This window comes from Podarcis pityusensis (assembly GCF_964106645.2).
Source record: "Podarcis pityusensis genome assembly, chromosome: 1".
Classification (NCBI taxonomy): Eukaryota; Metazoa; Chordata; class Lepidosauria; order Squamata; family Lacertidae; genus Podarcis; species Podarcis pityusensis.
In genome coordinates, this window is record NC_138028.1 from 72,123,903 (window position 1) to 72,139,553 (window position 15,651).

The 15,651-nt window shown below is 39.1% G+C and overlaps 1 protein-coding gene across 17 annotated transcripts in view; it reads right to left on the bottom strand.

The window, feature by feature from the left end:
* The window catches only part of SOX6 (SRY-box transcription factor 6), a 466,488-nt gene that overhangs the window by 301,481 nt on the left and 149,356 nt on the right, over positions 1-15,651 (bottom strand). Inside the window, exon 1 of one of the 17 annotated variants that reach the window (XM_080975155.1) lies at positions 9,121-9,247. The exons of 15 other annotated variants lie outside the window; for them this stretch is intronic. The gene's annotated coding sequence lies outside the window, so the exon portion shown is untranslated. Of the gene's footprint in view, positions 1-1,610; positions 1,632-9,120; positions 9,248-15,651 lie in introns of those variants that run through there. One more of the 17 variants, XM_080975163.1, reaches the window with a different exon arrangement.

The following is a 15,651-nucleotide window of genomic DNA, read 5'->3' on the forward strand; positions in this document are numbered from 1 at the left end:
TAGCCAACAATGAAAATCCACCCCAAAAAGTAATAAAATAGAATCTATTTATGACAGAATCCTCCTTTAAACCAAATCTTTTTATACTGATTGAGTTTGATGAAAAAGGTAATGAAACAGCAAACACAAAACTAATTTTAATAAATAAAAATATGCAGCAATACTTGACATCAGATGAGCCAATGTGCTACTCTCCAGGTGTTACACTCCTACTGCTATCAACCACATCCAGCATGGCCAGTAATTAGGGAAGATGAGAGCTGCATTTTCTGATGGGCACCACTAGCTACCTCTGCTCTAAATATCCAACTCAGAAGTGTGAGTACAACAATGTTCAATCTTTAAAGCACTGATCTTAGAGAAATTCATGTTAATTCAATGGGAATATCACTCATATGGTGCTTTGGGAAGTTGGTATCTAGCCTCCCATCTTCCAATAATTATGTAGTTCCCAATTAAAACCCTGGAAACAAAACCAAACTGTTTTTCTCTTTCAGGCTATTTACACATCAGTACTTTACTCAGAAGCACTAATCAGACTCAACAGACAGTCGTCATAGGGTCATTAATAGTTACTTCATTCTCTGGCAACTGTAATATGATGATAGCCTTAAATAGAGTGCAAATGATAAGCCAAAAGGAGGAGGCGAAAACCAGGAATATAGCATAAAACCAGTTTGCAGAGGATAACAGAGCAACACTGAAAACAGATTCATCACAGTGACATGCCGTTTACTTACAGGCACTCTGAAATCTCAAGCCACAATTAGAATTATATTACACACAAACACACCACACACAATTTTGGCATGTGAAACCAGAGCCATGTTGTTTAGGATAAAAGCAAGAATGTTATGTAAGTTGAAAAGCAGAATGCAGTGTGTCTAAGAGGGAATAATTTGTTCTTCAAAGTGAGTGCGCTCATGAGGAAATTCTCCAAACTGAAGTAATGGTTATATCACAATAGCACTAATTTGCTTGGCACTGAGAGTTGGCCAGGGTTTCTACACAGATACATCTAATCCACTACACATGCCTGTCTTTTGCTTGTTACCATTTTCAGGGCATATCTGAACAACACTTTCTTCATGCTATCATGAAATGAGCTCCACAGCCATTCCATGACAATTGACACCTCAGTTGTCTGTCACACCTCAGCCAATGCCAAGATTATTCCAGGACAATCACATGCATCATACAATGATAGAGAAAGGTACGTGCAAATGTATTTAAGTTGCTAATAGACATTATATAAACAAAGTTCCCAAAGTTGCATGAAGAGCTGCTACTAGGGAAAGCAAAATATCTTCCGTGCACTTGCATACATCTTGACAGAGCCCGGAGGCTGTATACTGGCAGCTATGCAATTCCATATTTTTATGTGCTGACAGAAAACACTATAGGGCATGGGAAGAACTAAATTTTTGGCAGGTTATGTTTTACTTCTTTTGCCGTAGATATTAAAACAAGCCATGCTCCACTCTCTCCACTGATCCTGCTGGTCCCACCCAGCGCAGTCATCAGCCTTCATAGAATTACTTTGCAATATCATGTAGCTGCAAACTCATGTTTAAGACTGAACACATGCTTCAAATGGAAATGCAACCAACCCAGGTCCTTGGTGAGTAAATGGTTGGGTCCAGATTTGTGGCCTTCTGCTTGTGCTGGAGGAATAGAACAGGGAGGAGTTTTTTATTATTGCTCCTTCCTCCTGAAGCCCCACTGTGTTCTTTGAAAAGTTGGTCAAGAGGGTTGGGGGGTCCTTTCAAACAGCATAGGAGGCAGAGGAAGGGGAATTGGCAAAAATTGCCTCCAGCCTTCTTCCAGCAAAGAAACTCCATCAGATCCCAATTATATCTGCAAACAATTTTGGTATCTTCAATTCCTTCTATTTGTAATGTGAGAAATAGCCTTTTTGTTAGCCTCGACAAGACTGAATGTAAGTTCTTCCAAACTCCAGACATACTTAGTTAGAAGTACTTGCACAATATTAATTAGTAGACGTAGGCAACAATTTCCCTTTGTAGAGGTAGCTGACCACTGGCAGAATTGCTGAAGCACAAGATCACTTAAAATACAAAAGTGTAGAGAACTTTTTAAAATTTCTTCATTAATCCAAACTGTTTCAATGATCTAATAATATGCCAAAAAGCATTATATCTACCTATTCATATATCATCACCAAGTTGTTCCACAAAACGGTTTTAACAGCCACCAAAAATAAATACTCTGAACAACAGTCTCATTCTTTCTCTGCAGACACCTCCCAGAGAAAAGCAACACATTCATGCTGCACTTCAGCCATTACATACCACCCTTTCTGCATTACCCACAGATGGACTAGACAGGATTTCTTGTCACATGCCACAAGCATAGACATTCCAGAGGCTTATGTTCCACTGCGATCTTATTTTAGGATCCATAAGAGGCCTATGTCATAGTCATTTGCAGGCTACCCCAAATAAAAGCAACGTAGCTGCAGCATTTCATCAGCCTCTGCTATTGCTCATTTCCTTTGTAGAAATCCTCCTACTACCGCAGTTCTGTCTGAATCGGAGTAGAGTTGAACAAAATATATCCATTTTATCGGCCTCATTGTTACATTTCATTTGTGAAACGTGTAGCTTCTCTTCCTCCAATTCCAGATGTACTAAATTTAAGCTCAGGAAAAGATAAGTAATGTTGTAACAAATGTGTAAAAAAGAAAGAGGGAGACTGTGAAGATTTATGTGGCATCACAGGCCAGTTCAGATGTAATGAGAATCCATGGTTTATCATTAAAAGAGCGTGCCACTGTGAGCCTCCAGAGAAACGAGACCTTTCCCCTGCCTCACACCCAGTAAACCTATTGTGGAGTTTTCCCCAACCCTCCAGAGCAGATTTGGGGTGTGGGGGTGGCAGAAGAGGGAGAAAGCCACACTGTTCTGCGCACACAACAATTTAGTTGAATCCTACCATATATGTCTGTGTGTATATAATTTGTTGTTGGTATTTTTAAATTATGTAAACATAAATACAAAATTCCCATAATAAAAATATTGGCATTTATATGTCACCTTTCTGAATGAGAATTCCTAATATGTGTCTGTACATTAAATTAAGAATACATCAACCATAACAACCTCCCTCCCTGACTCCCCCAAAAGCTGAGGGACTATTTGTTATATTCCACAATCCATTCCCTGCTGCTATACTTGTGTAGGATAATATCTCACAATATTTACCTCAACAAGAAGATAATCAGAACTAGGGACTTTTGTTCTCAGTACCCATAATTAATGAAGACCATATATTTTTAAAAAGAAAAATTATATATAGCTCAAACCACAGATCCATCACATCTAAAAGTAGGCGCCTATTTTTGTTTTTAAAAAAATTACGTTTCCAGAGGATAGGACTGTATGAACCAATCATTATAGTGAGAATGTTAGGAGTAATGTATCATCTCATCATTTTAAAACAGTAATCTAATCTTTGACTACAAGAAGAAACAAATGCCACAAAACCAAATACATTTCTGTGTGGCAAAAGAAGACAACATACATCAATCTTGACTCTGTTTAACAGGCAATTTTCATTACTTGTTTTTCTTTAAAGTAATGTTCATACAATAGTTTATAGATTCATGCTGGAGTTTATTTCTAGAAAGAGCATGCTATTTATAACAGGAGTCTTCCAATTCTGGGTCACTATCCCAGTGGGCTACCTGGTAGGAACCCAGGCACTATGTCTGTTCGAGATAAACATGTTAACCAGACACTGAACACAGATGCCGGTTTATCAGTTTTGGTTTCATTTTTACACATTTCTAATAAGCATACTCAGTTATCAGAACTGTGGTTCAATTACACTAAAATGTTTATGGTTTTGTGTCAAGATGCATTTTTGGAATAATACGCCTGATTCTTTTCACTTTCCTTTCCCTAAGAGGAGAAGGTTGTAATTGGCCCATTAACCTTGTGCTAATAAAGTGAAATTTATAATGGATGTTAAATGGATTACTGATTCTTGCAAGCAAACTAGCCTAGATTTATTAGTGCAGGATCAAATGATGTATGAGAGAAAGAGTAATGCTTAAAAGCCCAATAGTTATATGGAAGTTCTAGTTAGTGAAGTATTATATTAACATTTCACAAACAACTTGACTTGTAATATGCCTGCTGAATCAGGGTTGATAAAAATTGTTTTTATTTAAAAGCTTTTTAATTTAAAAAAATTGTTGCACTAATTGTTCTGTAAAAAAATAACCTGGTTTGAAATATTACTTAAATGTAATGCTGCAATGTGATGTCAGTGTAAGGTGGAAGTCTCCAAAGACAGCCCCTAGAGCAGGGATCACCAAACTTTTTGAGCCAATGGCTTGAAATTGTGAGAAAGTGTCTTAGGTTCCAGTCACAAAATGGCTACCATAGGGTGTGCCATAGCACAAAACTACTGCTACAGCTAGCAGTAAGAAAAGACCGGACCTCAAAATGCTGCACCAGCCTCCCATTCAAAGGAAGGGCATTAACCACCGCCATACCTGCTCAGGAAGAAGTTCTTTGCAGCTTCTGTTCAGAAAGGGAGTGAGGGAAGAAAGACATGTGTCCAGGTTGGCATCCAATTAAATGTAAAATGACTTCTTTCTCCAAAAAGAAAGGAAACCCCCACAATCATACAGCTCTCAAGCATTCAGAGGCAAGCCTGCCCACCTGCCCACAATTCAATTTAAGGCCAGGTGGAGGTGTCATTAGGTAGCTCCTCCCACGGGACTTCGTCAGATCAGAAAATGCAGGCTGAAATGCTGCAGAAATGTTTAATGGAAAGAAAAACACACATGCCACTGCTGGCCACTTCACAAGAATATGGTACACTCAATGCCATGCCCACTTAAATTCTAAAGAAATTCTATAGCACCCTGTGAACAAGGCAGAAAAAAACAGAAACCCCTTTCACAGGAAAACTTTCAGACAGTGTTATTATATACACTTAAAACCATGCATACAATACAGAAAGGAAACCATACCTGGCCAGCAGTCTTAAAATCAAAAGAACCGGTTCACATGTTCCTTCAGTGTATTTCTTATATTTAAATGCATTGCTGCTTTACCACCATATTGCCCTCAAAATAGTTTACACCAGAACCATTCTACTCCTTGTTACAGCCAATCTAATCTCAGGAGGCACCTGGTCTCTCCAGCTGAGCTCAGTTAATGGTGCCAGGGGACAAAGATGAGGCAACTCAAGGGTGGGAATAATCTGAACAATGGATTTCCAATTGACAACCTCCTGCCTGCTGGTTGAAGGGATTCTTGCAAGGAGTGCTGGGCTAGTTGGACCTTGATCTGACCCTGCACCATTTCCTACATAAGACAATGTACTCATTGCTAATACAGCAATAGCCATCTTGCACATCCCTGGACTACTAAAGGCTGTACCCTTTTCTGTTTGGAGTGGGGAGACTTGACTGTGTTACTGCCAACCTATAACTAAATCTTCTTTCTTGGAAAGTTGCAGAATCGAATAGTAAGTGTAATGATGTAGATTTGTTAAACTTTCTTAACTGGTTTTTAAGTTACTTATTTCTTTATTTATAAGAACTCCCCCAGGTCTGTGGATATAGCCCTTTTTTCAGCCAGCCGTTAAAGCAAAGTTATTTTGGGTGGGTGATGGATGAGCTAGCTACTTTGATCTCTGTTGTGATCACACAATATTATACAGCTTAGGTTTGCCTTAATTGTTAATAAGTTCCACATATGTATGCTTCCTTTGCAGAAGCAAAATGGTAAATAATGCAGCTAACATAAAACTGGTGTCACATGCTTCCTGCAACCAGTAACACACAAAAAGCTGTGTTAATGCATTCTGGATCAGCTGCAGCTTCTAGTCAACCAAAAAGGGCAACCTTATGTACAGTGCATTATAATAGTCAAGTTAAGTAAATACCACAGCATGCAAAACAGTGGCTAGGTCCCTCTTCGCAATAAGGAGGCTTCGCTAAAACACCAGCCAATGGTCGTGAAATGCACTTTTGGTCACTGTGGAATGCCTTAACCATAGAGTTTGTGCAGTAGAAGCATCTTGCATTTCCCTTCAATTAAATTAAAATATGAAGCAGCAAGCATGGCTTGTATGCATGGAAAAACTCATGAGTACTAAGTGATTTAGGGTCATTTTATACACTAACCACATCTGTTGGACTCTATTCAGGGCAGGGGACATGGGAGGACATCTCAGTCACATGCATGCCTCCATACTGACTTCAGAATGTGCTATGTGATCAGGGGTGCATATTCCACCCATGTGGAATACAGTCTGCATCTTCCCCCTTCATGATTCCTCAGCACCACCCCAGATCCAGGATTACAATGGAGCATAAGAAGCTGCTTTATACCAAGTCAGAACATTCATTGATCCATCTAGGTCAGTGTTGTCTACACGGAATGGCAGCAGCTCTCCAGGGTTATGGAAAGGGACATTCCTGGTTCTACCTGCAGATGCCAGTGACTGAACATGGGACCTTCTGCATATAATCCAGATTCTCTACTGCTGAGCTATACTCCCTCCCTAGGGAGAAGTGCCACATGGTGAAGTGTCACTGTGAACTGTGATTCACAAGGATTCAGCAAACAGCATTGGATTTCTGCAGTTGTGACATCACTCCTTTAATTTACCGCAGCCATACAATTCTTTGGTTATAGCCAATAGCTGCAAATATATCCAATAGCTGCAATTTTTAAAAACTCACATATTACTTCCCAAACCCGTGGATGGCAGAAGCCATTTTAGAAGAGGCCTACCCCTCCTGCTCCCCTCCCAAGGGAAGGCCACTTCTAAGATTTTGCCTGCTCCAATATAGGAAGCTGCCTTATACGAAGTCAGACCATTGGTCTACCTAACCCAGTACCATCTACACTGACTAGTAGTGGCTTACCAGGGTTTCAGACAGGTAGTATTCCCAGCTCTACCTGGAGACACCAGGGACTGAACCCGGGGCCTTCTGCACAATGTTTGAAACTCCCATTGTTCTTGGTGCATTTTGCGACAGGGAATTTCATTAGTGCAAGCAGTTTCTGAGCTCTGGGCACAATACCGTGCCTAAGATTTCGGATTAAAACTGCAGAGTGGAAAGAAAGGAGGGCCTTTTTCTGCCTCCCCACTTCCAGCTACTCTCTGAAGACTGGAGAAGAGACTCTCTTAAGAATATTACGGGGTTGGGCAGGGGAAGGACTAGACCATGTGAAAAATGAACATAATATTTTAGCTGCAGTTCATTCATTTTCAGCTTTGTATTCTTGTTATAAAAATGCACGCCTAGACATTCCCCTGTTGTGCCCATAACCTAGGTTTAAGGTGCCATTTAGCTCCTAGCTGTCATATCTCAGTTTCTAACACTGCTTCTGCACGCTAAACAGATGCTCTACCATTGAGCTATGGCCCTTCCCAGCCACACTTACAATAAACACATACCACCCAAAATCAAAGGAACAATGCTTTCCCCCACACCCTGCTTCAGAATTATAATTTTATTGTTACAGAATTCTATGTAGATACAATGAATTAATCAGCAGTTCTTTCACAGAGTGACAACCTTAATATAAAATAATAGTACAGTGTGTTTTCAGACACATTAGCAGAGGCTACAGTGTTACATTTCCCTGTTCATTTTGTGAAAACCCACTTGCAGAAAAGAGAGGTGAAGGTGGGAAATCACCGGGTGCACGTCTCTGCAATGCTGAAATGGTGAGGCACGAGTATCATTCCTTTGGGTGCCTCACCTGTGCCTCCACCTCAGTTCAAGTACCTTCTGCTCAGGTGTTACTAGGGTGGTAGAAATGTATGTGTGCTGGATTTCTGCCTGCATCTATCTCTGCATCTATCTTCAGTATGCAAAGAGGAAGTCTTCAACATCAGACATGACCCTAATATAGCCCAGAGATAATACACTGACTGCTGCATACAAAGATCCTCATGCCAAAGGAGTGTTCTGGTGGAACAAGCTGGATTAACTGAAAAGGGCCTTGCACTCATGCTGCTCCCTGAGGATCAGACTTGTTTGCTTAAAAGGGATATCAATTTGTTTGTGTCTAATGACTGACTGGAAGAGCGCACAAAATGCAGCCGCTGATAACTGGAAGATGGGACATCTGACAATCATTCTGTGAATATGTCCCTCTTCAGAAAGGCTGGCTAATAATTATTCTTTTCAAACAAGATAAAGCTGTGGTTTACTGAGGTTTCCCCCTTAATATACGTGCCATTGCTGTCTCTTTGTGTCTGTCCTGTTGCTTTTCCTCTCCTTCCACTTAACTCTGGGACATAAAAATGAATTTTATCAAGATAGGTTAGTAGATATCACGATGAGCACAATCTCCATGACACCCTTATTTTCACAATTGCTGGCTCTCTTAATGTGGAAACTCTTATATTCAAAATCTTACTATTGTATTACTCCTGCTTTTCAGTTCTCCAGGGCTTTTGCACTGGAAGAGAAATTATGTAATTTTTCAAGTTGTCACTATGAAGGATTATTATGTTTAACACCACATTAAAGCTTCTTTTGGTTTTTCTAATCTACCCTTATTCTTAACCGCAACCCAATCCAGGCTTTCAAAGGTAGTTTACAAACTAGCAATATAAAGCAAAGTTATTGCCAAATCTGCCTTTAAATGTATTTTGTTGACATAGGGGAGAAGGTGGATTATGCTATGCTTAACATTATATCTGGTTTTTAAAAAATCAGTCTAAAATTAGATGTTCCCTTAAGGAAAATGTTTAATCTCTGTAATAAGATGTCTGTGCTTACCTGACTCTGCCATTCCACACCGACAGGCTGAACAGTATTATCAGCTCTTTGGGTACTAATTCTTGCTTACTGGATGGATATTTTTCTCTTGCTGGATTAATAATCAACTTTCTAGATCAGTTCATTTGCAATTCTCTTCTGCTTAACCCTTTGTATTACCTTGCATTTAATCCTGAACTGAATGTGCACTTTCTCACCCATGCGTTAAGAAAAGTAAAAGAACAAAACCAAAACAAACTAGGTTATTATGGGATTTGGTTTAAGAACGTTAAAATTAAAGGCCCCCCAAACCAAGTCTTGAGTAAATAATAGTAAATAATATAGAAAGTACTTACACATTAAACCAATGTTCCAAGTTCAAGCAACTATGGGCATCTTACTCACATGAGCAGTCAATCACCTCGTGGGAAAACCATCAGTTTTTGCCCCATGAGCCAGAGTATTAAGAATTAGTACTACTCCCCAAATGCAAAATAAGTGTGACTGACTTGCCCATATGACTAGTTAGCTGCAAAATTATCAGTTATCAGTTTATGCAAGACTGTCCATCTGTGTTGTCAGACAGAGAGAGTGAAGAGTAAATGTGGCTAGGAGCAAGAAGATAAGAGGCAGGCACCCTGAATCGCTTTTTTACAGTTCAAGTGAGGCCAGGATTATTGAAAGGGGGAAACCTAGGTTTCCCTCCTTCTCACCCACCTAACTATAGTAATGAATAACCAGTGCTAAAAAAGTAATTTATCAGATAAGTACAACAGATCATGGAGAATTTGTATTATGAGAAAGGAAAAAACTAGAAAATAAGAAGGAGTAATGTTTGTTGACTGACAGTGTCATAGGAAAGAAGCTTGAAATCTTGGTATTTTAGTGGGGGTGTGGTGGATTTTGCTTTGGTTGGAATAAAATGAAAGGAAATAAAACTAGGATAGCTAAGGTGTCGTGTTAAAGAAAAGAGAATAAAGGGAAATAACAACCTTTCTATCTTGCCTATTCTTTTTAAAAAGCGATGCGTTAGGTTTAGGGAGCCCTGGGCAAAATCCAAGAGATTGCAGCCTTTTCACTTTAACAAAAATGATTTCCCTGCAAAAAGCATGCTAGAGCTGTTTTATTAAACAGCCCTGAAGTACCTTTACGTTCCCTACAGACAAAAGGCAGAACCTCTTCAAGATCAGGCCTAGCACAAAGGGGCTTGACCTCATCTTTGCACAGAATAAGTAGCAAATGTAATATTTTTACATGGGAGTAAAGCGCTTTGTAGCAGCAGCTCTTAAAATCATTTATAGTAAACTTTCCATAAGATGTGCTGCAGATAATAAAATGCCGTAAAGTGTGAAGCAAATTTCCTTCATATTTATAGTGAATATTATTCTTTGCATGTTTGAAGGAAAACCTTTTTAAAAAGCCAATAATGTGAGAAAGCACAGCAGCTAAATTTATTGTTAAGCATCACATCACTGATACTCCTGGGGGTTTTTCTTCATAGGAAGAAAGCTTAAATAACATTTTCTAACACATTGGAGTGCTTCTCAGAGATGTGATGGCCTACAGAGGTGGTGCCGTAGAAAAGCATACAGGGAATGCTAAGTTAGTAAACAAGCTTTTTTTTTTATTTTCCAGATGGTAGACACAAATAAATCCAACTCTGTTTAATAAAATTGAACTATAGTTATCTTTTGTTCTCTGCAAAGTACATTATCTCTCTTTCCTGTTTCACCTGACTAATCTGGAGGTATTTGTTCCATCACCTGACTTAGTGGTTGGCTAGGAATAATAAGACAAAACAATCTGCTATTGTTACATGAGACAACCACCTTTCATGTCCTTGAGCTCACCATGACCTTTCACCCTGCCTATCCCTCAATGGTCTTTTCTAACAATTAAAACTACACTCAGGCTGAATTCCAGATTGTCATATAAAGAGCCCTGTCCTTTCAAAACAAAACCAATTTTTACACCAAGGTGGGGGAGAAACACAAGTCCATTGTTCCCTCACAGATGGAAGTTAGAGTTACTAAGGCAACAGCTCTAATCCTCCTTTTAACCACCTTTTTCACATCATTGGACTATCAAGTATGCTACCTTTTAACTCATAAGCTCAAAAGCTGGTAGTCTAACTCACTGCTCTAATTAGCTACGATTTTCACAGTACAGACAACATGATGAGCTAATCGAAATTTGCAAAATAATGACGTACCTCCAGCAAATATTCCTCCTCCTGAGGCCCAGTCTTAGAATAACAATAATGGGACCATTATTAGAGGAGGGCATTAAAATGCTGCACTGCTGCTAAACAGAGAACTTAATTGTTCTGGTCTTGTCCATTGAATCAACAACCTATTGTTGAGAACTTGAAAAATAAAGGACTAGAGAATGGGTGCCATAATGATTGGTCTGTGCTGCCATACCAGCACTCCGCAGAATTGTTTTTCCTTTTGAAACTCTTGATGGACTAGTAGTTTTGTTTAAAAGTAATATAAAAGGCAATTGTTTGGGTAAAAAGTCCTATTTATTGAAATCCTTCGAAGCAGTTGCAGGGATTTGCCCCCCCCCCCCGATCTAAAAAAAAGTGTTCAGACACAGGAATACCATCTGAAGAGGTCTACATTTACGCTAAATATCACTTCTTGCCAGGCTACTGTAATGAAGGAGGACACTTCCTTAGCCTTCTCTTGGATCAATAAAATGTCAGCTTTTGTAGACCCATTATGGGGTACATCAAACTAAGTGGTAAAATTGGGAAGTTACCAAAGTTTTCATCAAAACATTATCTTTAATAGTAATCTGAAATTACTTAGAACTCACTATTCTTATGAACCGTGAATAAATTCAGACATGGTAAAGTACAGCTTAACTTTCTCCTGAGAGCAGGCCATTGAAATTGATGGAAGATATGAAAATGCTTGACCCCTTCTTATTAAAAAATAGCTGTATATCAGTTACAGCCAGTGACTAGCAATTATTCCTTCAATTTCAGTTCTGTCCTTCATTTATCTGTTATTTATTTCTTTAAAAACCAAGTATTCCCCTGCAAAGTTGCAGAAGAAAAGGGGGGGGGGGGTTGCAAGGGAGTAACTATGATGCATAGGATAGGTGGGATCCAGAGAGACCTTTGCCCAAGTGGAAGAAGGTACATCTGCTTATGCAAGGAGGAGGGTCTGATATTTCTGCTAGTTTCCCCCCAGCGACATTCCCCATCCCACACCATCCCAGAGGGTCTTCTGTCACTCAAGAAGGATGATATTCTATATGTGGCCAATTATATTTAAAGTATAATAACCAAAATCAATATTAATATGCAAAATTATAAAAATAGGCAAATTGTTCTAACTCTACGCATGATTAAGAACGTTTGAAATTGTCTGATGGACTGGCCCACTGTAAAGTAGGTAAGCTTAAAATCATTTTCCATTAGTGGATATTTACTGAACCTTTTGAGCAGTTTAGTGATTAGCACAATATTTGCTTATTTATGTGGAATATGGAAGCCACTGTTTTAATGTGTCGAACACATCACTGTTTATTTTACTCCATGAGTTTTAATGATCTCCCCAACCTCTTCTTTTCAGCTGTTGAGATTGCCAATCTATGCCCAATAACAAAAACAGTTTGGGGCATATTGCGCACTTTCTCCGACTTCACAGCTGCTCTAATATGAGACCTATTAGGGAGAGAAGAGCTCCTCCTACCCCAACAGCCACGCCCTCTGCAGCATGACTGGGGTCTCTCCAATCTTGCTGGAAGGCACCAGGTTGGAAAGGATACCATCTACAATAGCTATGTTCTACCTCCACTTCACAGGCAGTATGCCTCAGAATACCAGCTGTTAGGAATCACAAGTGGGGAGAGTACAGCTGTGCTCAGGTTCTGCTTGTGGGCATCCTTCAGCATCTGGCTGGCTATTGTGAGAACAGCATGCTGGACTAGCTAGGCCGTTAGCCTGACTCAGCAGGATTCTTCTTTGTCACTTAAATGATAGGACAAAGCTGGCCACAGATGACCGGGAAGTGGAGGCACAGCAATATACTGAAATATAAGTTACAGTTGTACGGAAAGGGATCCTGACACCCAGGTGAAATGTTTGATCACTGTTGAGCATATTTACTTAGACACACACACACACACACGGCCTGGATGGTATTCAACCCTAGTCCTAATGAGAGTGGACCCACTGAAGTTAATGCACACGACTAACTTAGGTTCATTACTTTCAATGGGTTAACTCTGAGTAGGACTAGATTTGGATACCATCTGCTGTATCGTTATAGCCTGCAAAAATGTACAGTGGAAGAAGGTGCCTAGGGCTACCTGTAGAAGTTAACTGCCTGAAGTTTATATAAAATATAATTTTGAAATCTTCAGAAGTTTAGTGAAGCAGAAACATGGACATTTGTGAAGTACACAGAAAGGCAAAATAAATAATGTTAGAGGAGGCAACACAAACAGAGAAAGGTTAAATGTGGGAGCTAGCTGAATGTGAAAGGAGAGGGTGTAAGAAAAGATGGGGGAATGATTTAAGGAGAATGAAGTCCGTATTTTTAATGGAACAGAAATATTTTGTAATGGAACAGGGGAAAAACAATCTTTGTGGCTGAATAACTCGTCCTGCTTTTTAAAAATATAGACATATATTCACATACTGTATCTAACAAATATTCAAAGAGGCTGACTGGGAATACTGGGAATTGCAGTCCAAAATATCTGAAGAGCACCAGGTTGAGGAAGGCTACCATAAGCCCTCTCATAAAAGGTTTGGTTTTTTGTACTTAATTTGCTCTTATATACGTACAAGTCTCTGTTTTTATCAGGGTACTGCATATTGTGCACATTTTTTTAAGTCAGGTACTTTTCTTTTGTAAATTGAAAAAGGAAATATATAATATCAGAAAGTATTAAACTGTAAACAAGACATCTTGATTTATGCAAGCCTTGCTTTGCTTCATTTATCTTCATCTTGTTAGGCTAAATTAATTAATCTCAGCACTGTACACTTTCTCTTTTCATTACATCAAATATTATGGCCTGGATATGGGAGGAAGCTCTCACCAGAGGGATTTTAAAACACTACCTCGAGGAAGAGTTTCTACGAATGCATAGCTCTAGCAATATTAACCAGATTAGATGCATTAATTGTATAAAAAGTTTATTAAAGGCAGTATTCCTTGGCTTTAAAATAATTGCATTCCTGCATTCCCAAAAATATTTCAGAATCTTAAAGTATATCAAAGTAGTTTTTGTTTGTAAAAAAATCAAATATTTGGACATTCATTTAAAAATAGGCAAAATAAATTGACACCACAAGTCTGTACATTCTTTAAGCAAATCATCTTTTTTTACAGTACATCAAATTATGAGAACACAAACAGTTACAAATTATTTAGGCAGGCCACATACACTCTATGAGATGAGTGTGTTTTTAACACACTTTCGCTGTTAATTTATTGATGTAATGAAAGGAATAACTAGATTCTCAGGAAACCTACTTGTCTTGATACAGCGAGAAGGGGCACCATGTAAACTGTTCTGCAAGTTTTCCTCTCTTAACTTGCAACAGTAGAGCTTCTGGAGCTATGCAAGTGGACAAAACTGTAAAGCCTTTTTTAATCTTACCCTGATCAACCAAGCCTCTCTTCCTCCAATCACAGTTTTGTGCGTGATATCTTTCTCCTAGTGTTTCTTATTTAATTAAAACAGACACTGACAGAAGGACATGGATTAGGGCTGTAATGATGCATTTACTTAGATTAATCGAAGTCTCCTTTTGGAGTAATGGCTTAAACAAAGAACAAAAGGAAATTGTTATGAAACAGCCTTTTATCCCAAGCAAAGGTCATATTATGAGGTTTTTAATTTTGTTGGCCTCTGTTACACTGGGCCTCGCTACTGGAACATGAGAAGTGCCCTTTTTTTCTCTTGCAAAGCCCGTTATTATAATATAGCCATTATAGCTGCAAATTAAAATGTCTGATTTTAAAACAGGTTGCTTAGCTTTCAGAACCCTCTAATTAGCATGTTGTGCATTGTTGTGAAGGAAAGACGACTAAAACACTAATGACCCACTGCCAGGTGACTGCACTACTGCACAAAGTAATAAAGACCTTTTTAAAGGAACACAATGAATTATCCAAGATGTGGTCTTCTTCTCTGCACCCCTTTATTCATAAAGAATTCATTGCATTCGGTCACATAAGCAAGTTCGGGAAATATTTCTATGGAAATATTTTAATACGGGAACTACAAAGAAGACCAGAACCGTGCTACGTTGTTAGGGGAGAGCAAGGCAAGCCAATGCAACAGAAGTCGAAAGCAGAATGAAGAGAGTACATAATCCTAAATATGGCTACTCAGATGGAAATCCCACTTATTTCAATAAGGCTTACTCTTCTCAGCTAGGTGGATATAGGATTGCAACCCAAAGAGTGCTTTCGGAGAGTTGCACTTCCTGTTGCTGCCACTGTGTGCATAGGTGGGTAACACAGCTCCCCACCTAGAAAACACTGAAATAATTATAATCTGGATAAGAAATATGATTTTAGGGAGTCATGAACATTCTGGTTGTAAACACCCCACCTACATTGTAGCTGTTCTAATGAAAAGTGAACCACTCCACTTTAATAAAAACATTAGAGGATTTGATTCTGGATCTCCCACATCACATGTGATCTGATATGTTGGAAGTCCCTTAAAGACCTGCTCCAGATACACATGTGATATCACTTCAGCCTAGCACCAGTGGCTGGCTAGCTCAAGCACTGGCCAAGGCCTCAGGGACTTAGAAGGACCACTCACAGGTTTGACCCAGTCACTGGTCATTCACCATCCTCCATATAGGGCTTCTGGGTGTTTTGTGGTGGAAAGAGGTGCCACTTTTG